Below are 12,097 nucleotides of genomic sequence, written 5' to 3' on the forward strand. Positions count from 1 at the left end.
TATGCCATGCAAATGTATTACAATGAAGTCAAAAGGGCCTGGGATAGGCACGTGGGATCTCTTGGAGAGATACTGCGGATGGGCAGACTAGATGGGCCATTTGGTCTTTATCTGCCATCATGTTTCTATGTTTCTAATATTTAAAGAAGCACTCTGGGTGATTATTATTATGACCGGGTGATTCTCTAACCTCGCTGTCCTACATTTGTGAGCAAAATTTTCCGGCAGATCTGAGCTGTTGTAGCTTTACTTTCTGGTCAGTACCTGAGCCCTGATTGGCTCAGGCATTGACAGGAAAGTAAGGCTTGACTACTCAGACCTGCCAGAAAATTTTGCTGCCACCAAGCAACCCTCCTCCCCCCCCCCCCACACACATCTCCCAGCAGCGGGAGAGATGCCCATTTCTTCTTGCCACCATGTAACAACCCCCAACATTCCCCCCCAGCAGCGGAAGAAACGCCCATTCCACCCTGGGGGGGCTATTGTTGGGGGTGTTGCTTGGTGGCAGGAAGGAATGGGCATCTCTTCCACTGCTGGGGGAGGGCTGTCATCAGGGGTGTTGCTTGGCGGCGGGAGGGAGTGCTGGGGGGGCTTTTTTGGGGGTGTTGCTTGGTGGCAGGAGGGAGTGGACATCTTTCCCATTGTCAGGGGAGGGGGTGGCTGTCATTGGGGGTGTTTCTTAGTGGCGAGGGGTGGCTGTCATTGGGGGATGTTACTAGGTGGTGGGAGGGAGTGGACATCTCTCCTGCTGCCATGGTGGGGGGGGGGGGTTGCTTGACTTTGGCAGCAGGAGGGAGTGGGCATGTGCAGTTTTTAAAGAATGACTCATGTTTTTTAAATCATTACAGTAGCGAATGCGACAGCGGCCTGTCGGATTTTACCGCAAACCTCTGAGAATCTTCCCCTCAGTCCTTGTAGGAGTATGTGTGAGGCCAGTAAACTAGTTGCCGAATATTTGAATGCATGCCTCTTACTGGAAGGTGTGGTTCACTGGTAGAGCTGCCGCCTCTACAAGAGGTTATGAGATCAAATCCCATTGCTGCCCCTCCAGTATCCACCACTTTGAATGCCAAAACCACAAAAAGGTGGTATATCAGTCTCCATTCCCTTTTCCTTCCCTTAAAGGGCTCCTTTTGCGAAGCCGCCTTAGCGGTTTTAGCGCACGCAGCTTTTTAGCGTGCGCTAAACCCGCGCTACGCAGCTAGAACTAACGCCAGCTCAATGCTGGCATTAGCGTCTAGCGCGGACGGCAGTTTAGCGCGCGTTAAACCGCTAACATGGCTTCGTAAAAGGAGCCCAAAGTGTTTCATTTGTATTGTGCTGACATTATGAGTGTCACATGTTTGTTATATGAATGTTTTTCCATGCTGTCTAGTTATTTGTATTTTGCTGATTATCATATTTCTGTTATATGATTGTTTTACATTACATTACATTACGGATTTCTATTCCGCCTATACCTTGTTTTGTGGTGCTATTAAATGCTTATATTTATAATAATGCTTCATTACTAGGTTCCTATTTGTCATCTCAGATTTGCCTCATTAAATGTATTTATGTTTATATTTGGTCATTTTACAATTATTGCATTGCCTTGGGTGAGTCTCTTTATAATTAATCTGATTAAATGCAATATGATAATACAATAAATATTCTAGGCTGGGCTGTGAGAAAGAGGAGAGGCAGGAAGAGTTGGCAGTTGGGGGGAGGGGGGTCTGTTGCATGGTGCCCTGGCGTTGTCTAGAAATCTCAGTCATCGGTATGGAAATCAATTTTGTGTCCTGGTGGGGCTCTTGTTTCAGTGAAGGACAACTTGAGCCATAGGTGCAGGAGCTGGGGTTGCAGGTTTGCACTAGAGAATGGCACGGGGACAACTTTTTCCCCGTCCCCACGGGAAATCATTTTCCCGTCCCCACGAGTTCTTTTCCTGCCCCATTACTGCAAGCTCTGTCCTCATCTGCGCAAGCCTTGAACACTTTAAAATCATAAGTGTCCGAGGCTTGTGTGGTTAAAGCAGAGCTTACAGGAATGGGGCAGGGACAGCGTCAAAATTCAAGGGGACGGGACGGAGAAATTGAGTTCCTGTGGGGACGGGGGAAAATTTGTCCCCGTGTCATTCTCTAAACTGCACCACTCTAGAAATCAAAATGTAGTAAAAGCGAGCCACGTAAAGGACAATCAAGGCATTGTGACATCACTGATGAGGTTGGTGGAATGAGGTATTATGATGTCACAACATCAGCTCTGGTTATCAGAGGCTGAAACTTTTCACATTATTTATTTATTCAATTTTCTATACTGTTCTCTCAAGTAGAGAATGACAAGGGGACAATTTTTTCCACGTCCCCGTGGGAACTCATTTTCCCGTCTCATCCCCGCGAGTTCTTTTCTGTCCCTGCCCCATACATTTTAAAATCATAAGTGTTTGAGGTTTGTGTGGTTAAGGCAGAGCTTACAGAAGTGGGACAGAGACAGGGACAGCGACAAAACTTGCAGGGATGGGGAAATTGAGTTCTTGCGGGGACGGAGACAAATTTGTCCCCGTGTCATTCTATAAACTGCACCACTCCAGAAATAAATATGTAGTAAAAGCGAGCCAAGTAAAGGACAATCAAGCCATTGTGACATCACTGATGAGGTTGGCTCTTAGGCATTGGTGCAATGAGGCATTATGATGTCACAATACCAGCTCTGGTCTGGTTATCAGAGGCTGAAACTTTTCACACTATTTATTTATTCAATTTTCTATACTGTTCTCCCACGTAGAGAATGACATGGGGACAAATTTTTCACCGGCCCCACGAGAACTCATTTTTTGTCCCGTCCCTGCGAGTTCTTTTCCTGTCCCTGCCTCATTCCTGCAAGCTCTGTCCTCATCTGCAGAAGCCTCAAACACTTTTAAAATAATAAGTGTAAACAGGACCCCTCTTATTTGATGCACCTACTCCCATTGGATACGCTGCTTTTCTTCAATGAGCAATACTTATGGGGGAAAAGCTCTTCTTCTTCTCTGGCTGCACCCACTCTTTTGAAAATGGAGCGCACGCAGATTAAGGACCTGGATTCTCCACCTGGGAGGAAATTCACACATATAGGGTGCAGGTTTTGGGACTCCTTTTTTTCTGTTGCCAAGAGTTGGCTTCTGAACTTATGATCTTTTTTTTTTTCTTTCTTTCTTTTATTCTTCTTCTTATTTTATTTATAATTGTATTTCCTTGAGGGTGGGGTTGTGTAGGGGGAGGGTTGGGAGGGCGGGTTGTTCTTTCTTTATAAAGTGTTTGAGCTAGTATTGCTCTTTTCCTGCGCGCCAGTATTTCTTGTATTGACGAGCTCAATAAAGACGATTTAAACATAAAATCATAAGTGTTCGAGGCTTGTGCGGTCAAGGCAGAGCTTACAGGAATGAGGCAGGGACAGAGACAGTGACAAAACTCACATGGACGGGAAAACTGAGTTCCTGTGGGGACAGGGGCAAATTTGTCCCCATGTCATTCTCTAGTTTGCGTTCTACGTGATCATAAACATGGCTATCCTGAAACAGACGTGCACCCCCCCCCCCCCCATAAAAATTTGTTCAAGCTTCCTTGCTGCTTTGACTCATCCAAGCCCCCTTGGGGCTCATGAACAGTCCTGTGCTAGTCACAATCTGTTTAGAGTCCACAGGACCCCTTGGGAAGCTCTCCAGAGGATGAGACAGGGTTCTCCCCCCTCCTTGGGATACCAGGAAAAATGCTTCATTGGAAGTTCTGTTTGCAATCAGTCAAAGTTAAGGCACTGCTGTTTCAAGCAGTTAACGAGGGACCCTAAGGAGCTGTAAATCCAAGAGCAGATTGCAGAATCAGAAGCCTGGGGCTGTTTACTACTGATGAAATAGTGGGCATGGAGGACCTCTCATATACTGACAGACTGAAGAAGCTGAGGCTTTTCTCCCTGGAAAAGCGGAGACTTAGAGGAGACATGATAGAAACCTTCAAGATCATGAAGGACATAGAAAGAGTAGACAGGGACAGATTTTTTAAATTAAGAGGATCAATAAGTACAAGGGGGCACTCAGAGAAATTGAAAGGGGAGAGGTTTAGAACAAATGCCAGGAAGTTCTTTTTCACACAGAGGGTGGTGGATACATGGAACGCGCTACCAGAGGATGTGATAAACAGGAGCACGCTACAGGGGTTCAAAGAAGCTTTGGATAGGTACTTGGAAGACAAAGGGATTGAGGGGTACAGATAAGAGTAGAGGTAGATTATAGGGATGGGATTAGAGGTAAGTTACAAAATTAATCAGGGACCACTGTTCAGGCACTAGGCCTGATGGGCCGCCGTGGGAGCGGACCGCTGAGCAAGATGGACCTCTGGTCTGACTCAGCGGGGGCAACTTCTTATGTTCTTATGTTCTTATATAGACTGAAGCCCACAAGAAGTGAGTAGGGTCGGTGACTCAGGCAGGGCCACTGCTAGCATCTGAATGTATCATATTTTAAATCCTGAGCAATTTACTGAGCCAAGTGTGGGAGCCAATGTTCTGGAGCTGAAATGTCCATTACTCTTGCAGTGAGCAGCGCCTGGAACGGTGGTGCCCCTCCCCCACCCTCTTCTCCCCCCCGCTCCTTCCCTTCCCCCCCCCCGCCCCGCCACACGTGCGCACGCCCCTTCCCTTCCCCCATAGCTCTTTAATTTTCCTGGCGCGAGTATCACAAACTTGCTGCCCGCGTCGGTGTCAGCTCTCCGCTCCTAGGTCCAGGATGTGGAAGCGATGCCAGAGAGAGAGCCAATGCTGGCATGGGCAGCAAGTACGTGATGCTGCTTACACCAGGAAAATGAAAGAGGAAGGGGAGCACACGTGTAGCAGGGGGGGTTTGGGAAGGATCGGTGGATGGAGAGTAGGGCGGGTGCCAGTACCCGGGGCAGACCGCCACCCACTCCCATTTACTACGCCACTGCTTGCAGTCTTGCTGGATAAGAAGTGGTCTCCTACCTGCCATGAAGTGACTTGGACTTCATGAGTGTACTGTTTATCGCTTGTTCATCACTTCTAGTCCTCAAGGGACACCTGAAAGGTCAGGTTTTCACCCCCTAATGAATATGCACGAGAGAGATTTGCAAATGGTAGGCATGCAAATCTCTCTCATGCTTATTCATTGGGGATACCCTGAAAACCAGACCTATTGGTGGTCCTCAAGGATCGGTAATGAAGACCAAGGGCTTGATGAGATGGCTCCAGGTAATATTATAACACCAAACAATTGGACCCAGATGTATGTCAAAAAAACACTATTAGTCAAATTACTATCTGTGTTGCAAGAGTTGTTGGGCTCTCAAACATACACACAAAAAGACTGAAAACAAAAGAAATTATAAAGTGAAATGTGGAGACCTCAATAAACAGCTCTTGAACTTACACAGCGTTCACTGGAGCGCAAATCGTCACAGGTCTGGAAAAAAAAAACCCTCCGCTTACATCAGGGGTGTCAAAGTCCCTCCTCGAGGGCCGCAATCCAGTCGGATTTTCAGGATTTCCCCAATGAATATGCATGAGATCTATTAGCATACAATGAAAGCAGTGCATGCAAATAGATCTCACGCATATTCATTGGGGGAAATCCTGAAAACCCGATTGGATTGCGGCCCTCGAGGAGGGAACAGTTATGTATTTCAATTTCAAATGGGTGAAAAAGTGTAAAAAGCTATGGAGTTTTCCTGACCTTTCTTTTGTAGTGGGAAAGGGGTCCTGGGTCATTATATGCGTATATGCAATTGGTAAATTATAATAATAAATTGAAGAGATTGAATTTTTCTTGTGGAGTTCATGACAGAATTATTTTTTTTTTTAATCAATGTGATGATGTGCCTATTTCAGTTTCTTTATTACACAAGTGGTGGTGAAATATATTACCTACCCGTACATATGATAAAATTCTACAAAATTGGAATGAGGAGTTGGGAATTCAGATTTCTCTTCTTGATTTTACTCAATCTATTAATAGACTACCAAAGATTATAAAAGGGTATGTTTGGGGAGAATGTACTTATAGAATTTTGCATAAGGCTTATTTTTCCCAAATTCAAGTTTTTCATGCGAATTTAATAGATACCCCAATTTGTATTAAATGTAATAAAGATCCTGACACATTATCTCATGCTTTTTGGTTGTGTCCTTTGATCAACTCATTTTGATCTGCCATCCTATTATTTTTGGGTTCTTTATGTGGTAATTTGATAGTGGGTTGTCCTAGGGGAATAATTTTTAGTAAAGCATCAGCTTATGGGGTTTTTGGCCAACTAGAATGTCTTTTATTTCAAAAAGCCTGTATGATTGGGCATAAATGTATTATGCAATTTTGGTTGCAGAAAGAATCTCTAAGTTTTTGTTATTGGAGTAGTAAATTACATCGCTTATTTTTATTTGAGAGTTGGGAGATTCGAGGTTCGCCTAAAAAAACTCGTCTTTTTATGGAGGTTTGGGATCCTTATATTCAGAATCTTTCACCAAAAATATTGGTTATCAGTGATTTATTATGAAAATTAGGTTTACTAATTACATTCCAGTTTTTTATTTTAATTCTTTATTTTTGTCAACTTTCATCCAGGGTGAGGGATTTCATTTAGGGGAAGATAGTGGGTAGGGGATGGAATTAAGTGGGGTGTAGATAAGATTGAATTAATTCATATGGAAATTAAATTTGAAAGAATGATTTAAATTTGTATGAAATATTATTGTGATTCTTATTGTATTGAATGTATTTTTGTATTATCCTATTGTACTGATTATTTGATTCTTTCAATAAAAATTGTTATACATAAAAGCTATGGTGTAGTCTTCCAGCAGCGTTACATCAAACTACAAAAAGCAGCATAGAAGCAAAAAACAAACAACTAAATTGCTTCTCTTCATTATTGGCTTCACAAACTTGTGCTGCTTTCAAATTACTCCCGACAGGGGACCGATCACCTGTTTTGCCTCTCAAGTAGGCTACATCAGGGGAATGGCACAAACACTGGCTTCACATGGCATCCAAATCGCAGCAGACTTGCTTTCAAAGATGGCCGCCAGGTAATATTATAAACTGGCACCAGAGCTGCCAAGTTACCCATTCCAGGAGGGAGTCTTTTTACCAGGTCCTGGTTTTCTGCCAACCTGATCGTGGTGCATTATGGCAGTGTTTCTTAGGGCTACCATATGGCTCCAGAAAAAAGGGGATGGATTGAAACATCCAGGTTTTACTTCCATCGCTTTTAGCAAAAGTAAAACCCAGATGTCTGAATCCATCCTCGCTTTTCTGGAGCCATATGGTAACCCTAGACCAGGGGTGCCCACACTTTTTGGGCTTGCGAGCTGCTTTTAAAATGACCAAGTCAAAATGATCTACCAACAATAAAATTTAAAAAAAACATAAAGCACACTATACGCAGAAACAATGTTAATTATCATTTATACTCTGGGGTTTTTTCAAAGAGGTCAAGGCAGATGACTTTAAAATATGCAATGTCACCTCAGTAACAACTATACAGAAATAGACAAATATACCCCCTCCCTTTTTACTAAACCGCGATAGCGGTTTTTAGCGCAGGGAGCTGAGCTGAATGCCCTGTGCTGCTCTCGATGCTCAAAGGCTCCCTGCACTAAAAACCGCTATTGCAATTTAGTAAAAGGGGGCCATAGTGCAAAATATAGACAACAGATATAAATTCTCAAAACAGACACATTTTGATCACTACATTGAAAATAAAATCATTTCTCCTACCTTTGTTGTCTGGTGATTTCATGAGTCTCTGGTTGCACTTTCTTCTGACTGTGCATCTAATATTTATTCCCTTCTTTCCTCCTCCTGAGTGCTTCCTCTCCTCCAGATCTCATTCCCTCCCCCAACTTTTTCTTCCTCTCTCCCTGCCCCTCCCCTTTTTTCTGTTTCCCTGCCCCCTTTCTTTCTTTGTCCCCCCTTTCTTTCTGTTTCCCTTCTTTCTTTCTGTCTCCCTGCCTGCCCCCTTTCTTTCTTTCTCCCTGCTCTCCCCCAAGCCACCGCCGCCGAATTTTGAGCTCTCTCTGCTTCCCGACGCCGTAAAGAGGACGCAGAAGCGCCAGGCCGACCAGCCTTCCCCATCCAACGTCAATTCTAACATGGGAGAGGAAGTTCCGGGCCAGCCAGGCAGTGATTGGCTGGCCTGGAACTTCCTCTCCGACATCAGAATTAAAGTCGGGTGGGGAAGGCTGGTCAGCTCGGCGCTTCTGTGTCCTCTTTACGGCGTCGAGAAGCAGGTAGAATGCGAAGGCAATGCAAGTCTATAACGGAGCCTGGGATGGGCTCCACGATTGACTCTCGTTGCCTTCGCGATCTACTGGTCGATCCCGATTGACCTTTTGGGCACCCCTGCCCTAAACTGTTTCTCAAATTGGTCCTGGAATATCCCCTTGCCAGTTAGGTTTTCAGGATATCCACGATGAATATGCATAAACTGGGATAGACTGAAGGTCAATCAAGCCCAGTATCCTGTTTCCAACAGTGGCCAACCCAGGTCCCAAGTATCTATCTAGATCCCAAGTAGTAAAACAGATTTTATGCTGCTTATCCTAGGAATAAGCAGTGGATTTCCCCAAGCAATCTCAATAATGGCTTTTGGACTTCTGTTTTTGGAAATTATCCAAACCGTTTTGTTTTTTTTAAACCCTGCTAAGCTAACTGATTTTACCACATTCTTCAGCTGTGAATTCCAGAGTTTAGCTACATGTTGTGTGAAGAAATATTTTATCTTGTTTGTTTTAAATGGACTACTTAGTAGCTTCATTGTATGTCCCCTAATCCTAGTATTTTTGGAAGGAGTGAATAAGCGATTCACATCTACCCTTTCCATACCACTCATTATTTTATAGACCTCTATCATATCACCCCTGAGCTGTCTCTTCTCCAAGCTGAACAGCCCTAGTCACTTTAGCCGTTCCATATAAGGACATTGTCCCATCCCTTTTATCATTTTTGTCACCCTAGTCCCTGGAGGACTAGAACATACTGTCCTAAAAACAGAGTTAATAAGCTATCCTTTCAGTTCCCTGGCAGTAGGATTACCCTATGGCTCCATAAAAAGGAGGACGGATTCAGTGGCGTAGTGAGGATGAGAGGCACCCAGGGTGGTGGCACCTTTCCCCCCCTAATGTTCCTTCCCCCCCCACGCTGCATACATGCACCGCTTCCCTTCCCCTGTAATGATCCTGGCAAGAGCAGCAACTTCCAATCTGCTTTCGCAGCTGTGTGGGCTCTCCCTCTGACATCACTTCCTAGGTGCGGCTCCAGGAAGTGACATCAGAAAAAGAGCTGATACAGGTGCAAGAGCAGGTTGGGGTTTTTGCTCGCGCCAGGAACGTTACAGAGATATGGAGGGAGGAGGAGGATGGGTGCCGTGCTCCTACATAGATGGCACCCAGGGAAGACCGCCCCCCTCCTTCCTACGACACTGGACGGATTGAGACATCTGTGTTTTACTTCCATTGCTTTCAGTGGAAGTAACACACATGTCTCAATCTGTCCTTCTCACTTCCATTGTTGTAAATAGAAGTAAAACCCGGATGTTTCAATCCGTCCTCATTTTTCTGGAACCATAGGGTAACTCAACCTGTATTTCTCCTCCACTCACACCGTTTGCCTTTCTTGAGTCCACATAGGCTAAGAGGGATGGAGGTCAGATTGGTGCATCCAGTTGCAGAGATGCCAAGTTATCCAGTTCCAGGCTGGAGACTTTTTGGCCAGTCCAAGGTTTGAATTTACATCCCATCTGTAGTGCCCGATCCTGCCCATTGAAATCAGTGCTGCCAGTCCCATAATGCACCAGGATGAGGGGGGTGATCGGAAATCAAGGACTGTCCAAGCCTGGAACTGGATAAGTCAGCATCCCTGTAGCCCAGGGGTGTCATAGTCCCTCCTCGAGGGCCGCAATCCAAACGGGTTTTCAGGATTTCTCCAATGAATATGCATGAGATCTATTAGCATACAATGAAAGCAGTGCATGCAAATAGATTTCATGCATATTCATTGGGGAAATCCTGAAAACCCGACTGGATTGCGGCCCTCGAGGAGGGACTTTGACACCCCTGCTGTAGCCCTAAAAGCAGGGTACCAGATACAGGTTCTACCTACCATCAAAACTGGAATCACAAACCAGCTCTGTAAGCTACATGATTAGAAACAAATGTAAAGTTTCACGGATTTAATATACTATCTCATCAATGGGTATTATGAGTGTGTTTCTCTTAATTATAAACTGATAATAATTGTGGAATTTCTCCCCCTTCTGACAATGACAATATCACTATCCCCCTCCATTACAAAGCCACACTAGAGTTTTTAGCGCTGGCTGCCGTGGTAAATATGTGGCTGACTCATCCTGCTTGTCCTAGGAGAAAGTGTAGTTACTTACCTGTAACGTAGGTTCTCCGTGGACAGCAGGATAGTCAGCCACACAACCATATGTGGCTGACTCATCCTGCTTGTCCTAGGAGAAAGTGTAGTTACTTACCTGTAACGTAGGTTCTCCGTGGACAGCAGGAGAGTCAGCCACACAACCATATGTGGCTGACTCATCCTGCTTGTCCTAGGAGAAAGTGTAGTTACTTACCTGTAACGTAGGTTCTCCGTGGACAGCAGGAGAGTCAGCCACACAACCATATGTGGCTGACTCATCCTGCTTGTCCTAGGAGAAAGTGTAGTTACTTACCTGTAACGTAGGTTCTCCGTGGACAGCAGGAGAGTCAGCCACACAACCATATGTGGCTGACTCATCCTGCTTGTCCTAGGAGAAAGTGTAGTTACTTACCTGTAACGTAGGTTCTCCGTGGACAGCAGGAGAGTCAGCCACACAACCATATGTGGCTGACTCATCCTGCTTGTCCTAGGAGAAAGTGTAGTTACTTACCTGTAACGTAGGTTCTCCGTGGACAGCAGGATAGTCAGCCACACAACCATATGTGGCTGACTCATCCTGCTTGTCCTAGGAGAAAGTGTAGTTACTTACCTGTAACGTAGGTTCTCCGTGGACAGCAGGAGAGTCAGCCACACAACCATATGTGGCTGACTCATCCTGCTTGTCCTAGGAGAAAGTATAGTTACTTACCTGTAACGTAGGTTCTCCGTGGACAGCAGGAGAGTCAGCCACACAACCATATGTGGCTGACTCATCCTGCTTGTCCTAGGAGAAAGTGTAGTTACTTACCTGTAACGTAGGTTCTCCGTGGACAGCAGGAGAGTCAGCCACACAACCATATGTGGCTGACTCATCCTGCTTGTCCTAGGAGAAAGTGTAGTTACTTACCTGTAACGTAGGTTCTCCGTGGACAGCAGGAGAGTCAGCCACACAACCATATGTGGCTGACTCATCCTGCTTGTCCTAGGAGAAAGTGTAGTTACTTACCTGTAACGTAGGTTCTCCGTGGACAGCAGGCGAGTCAGCCACACAACCATATGTGGCTGACTCATCCTGCTTGTCCTAGGAGAAAGTGTAGTTACTTACCTGTAACGTAGGTTCTCCGTGGACAGCAGGATAGTCAGCCACACAACCCATATGTGGCTGACTATCCTGCTGTCCACGGAGAACCTACGTTACAGGTAAGTAACTACACTTTTTAGCGCTGGCTGCCGTGGTAACAGCTTCGACGCTCATAGAATTCCTATGAGCGTCCGAGCTGTCACCGCCACGGCCGGCGCTAAAAATGCTAACGCAGCTTTGTAAAGGAGGGGGTATGTTTACTTTGTGTGTTATATCTATCTATTTTCTACTCGTATATACTGTATATAAAATTGGATGTATCTGTGTGTGTATGTATGTATGTTCCAGCATAATTCTGAAACGCGTGGGCAGATTTCAACCAAACTTGGTACACATATGACTTACTATCTGGGAAAAAAGACTGTGGGGGTGGGAAGGGGGTGACGTGTAAAAAATTATCGAAAATGACAGATTTTAGTGTCTACCCCATAGTGTTTGGGCTCGCTGAGATGAATACTCAGCAGAACTCTGAAACGCATGGAGAGATTTCAACCAAACTTGGTACACGTATGACTTACTATCTGGGAAAAAAGACTGTGGTGGTGACGTGTAAAAATGATTGAAGACGA

Source organism: Geotrypetes seraphini, chromosome 8, assembly GCF_902459505.1.
Source record: "Geotrypetes seraphini chromosome 8, aGeoSer1.1, whole genome shotgun sequence".
Classification (NCBI taxonomy): Eukaryota; Metazoa; Chordata; class Amphibia; order Gymnophiona; family Dermophiidae; genus Geotrypetes; species Geotrypetes seraphini.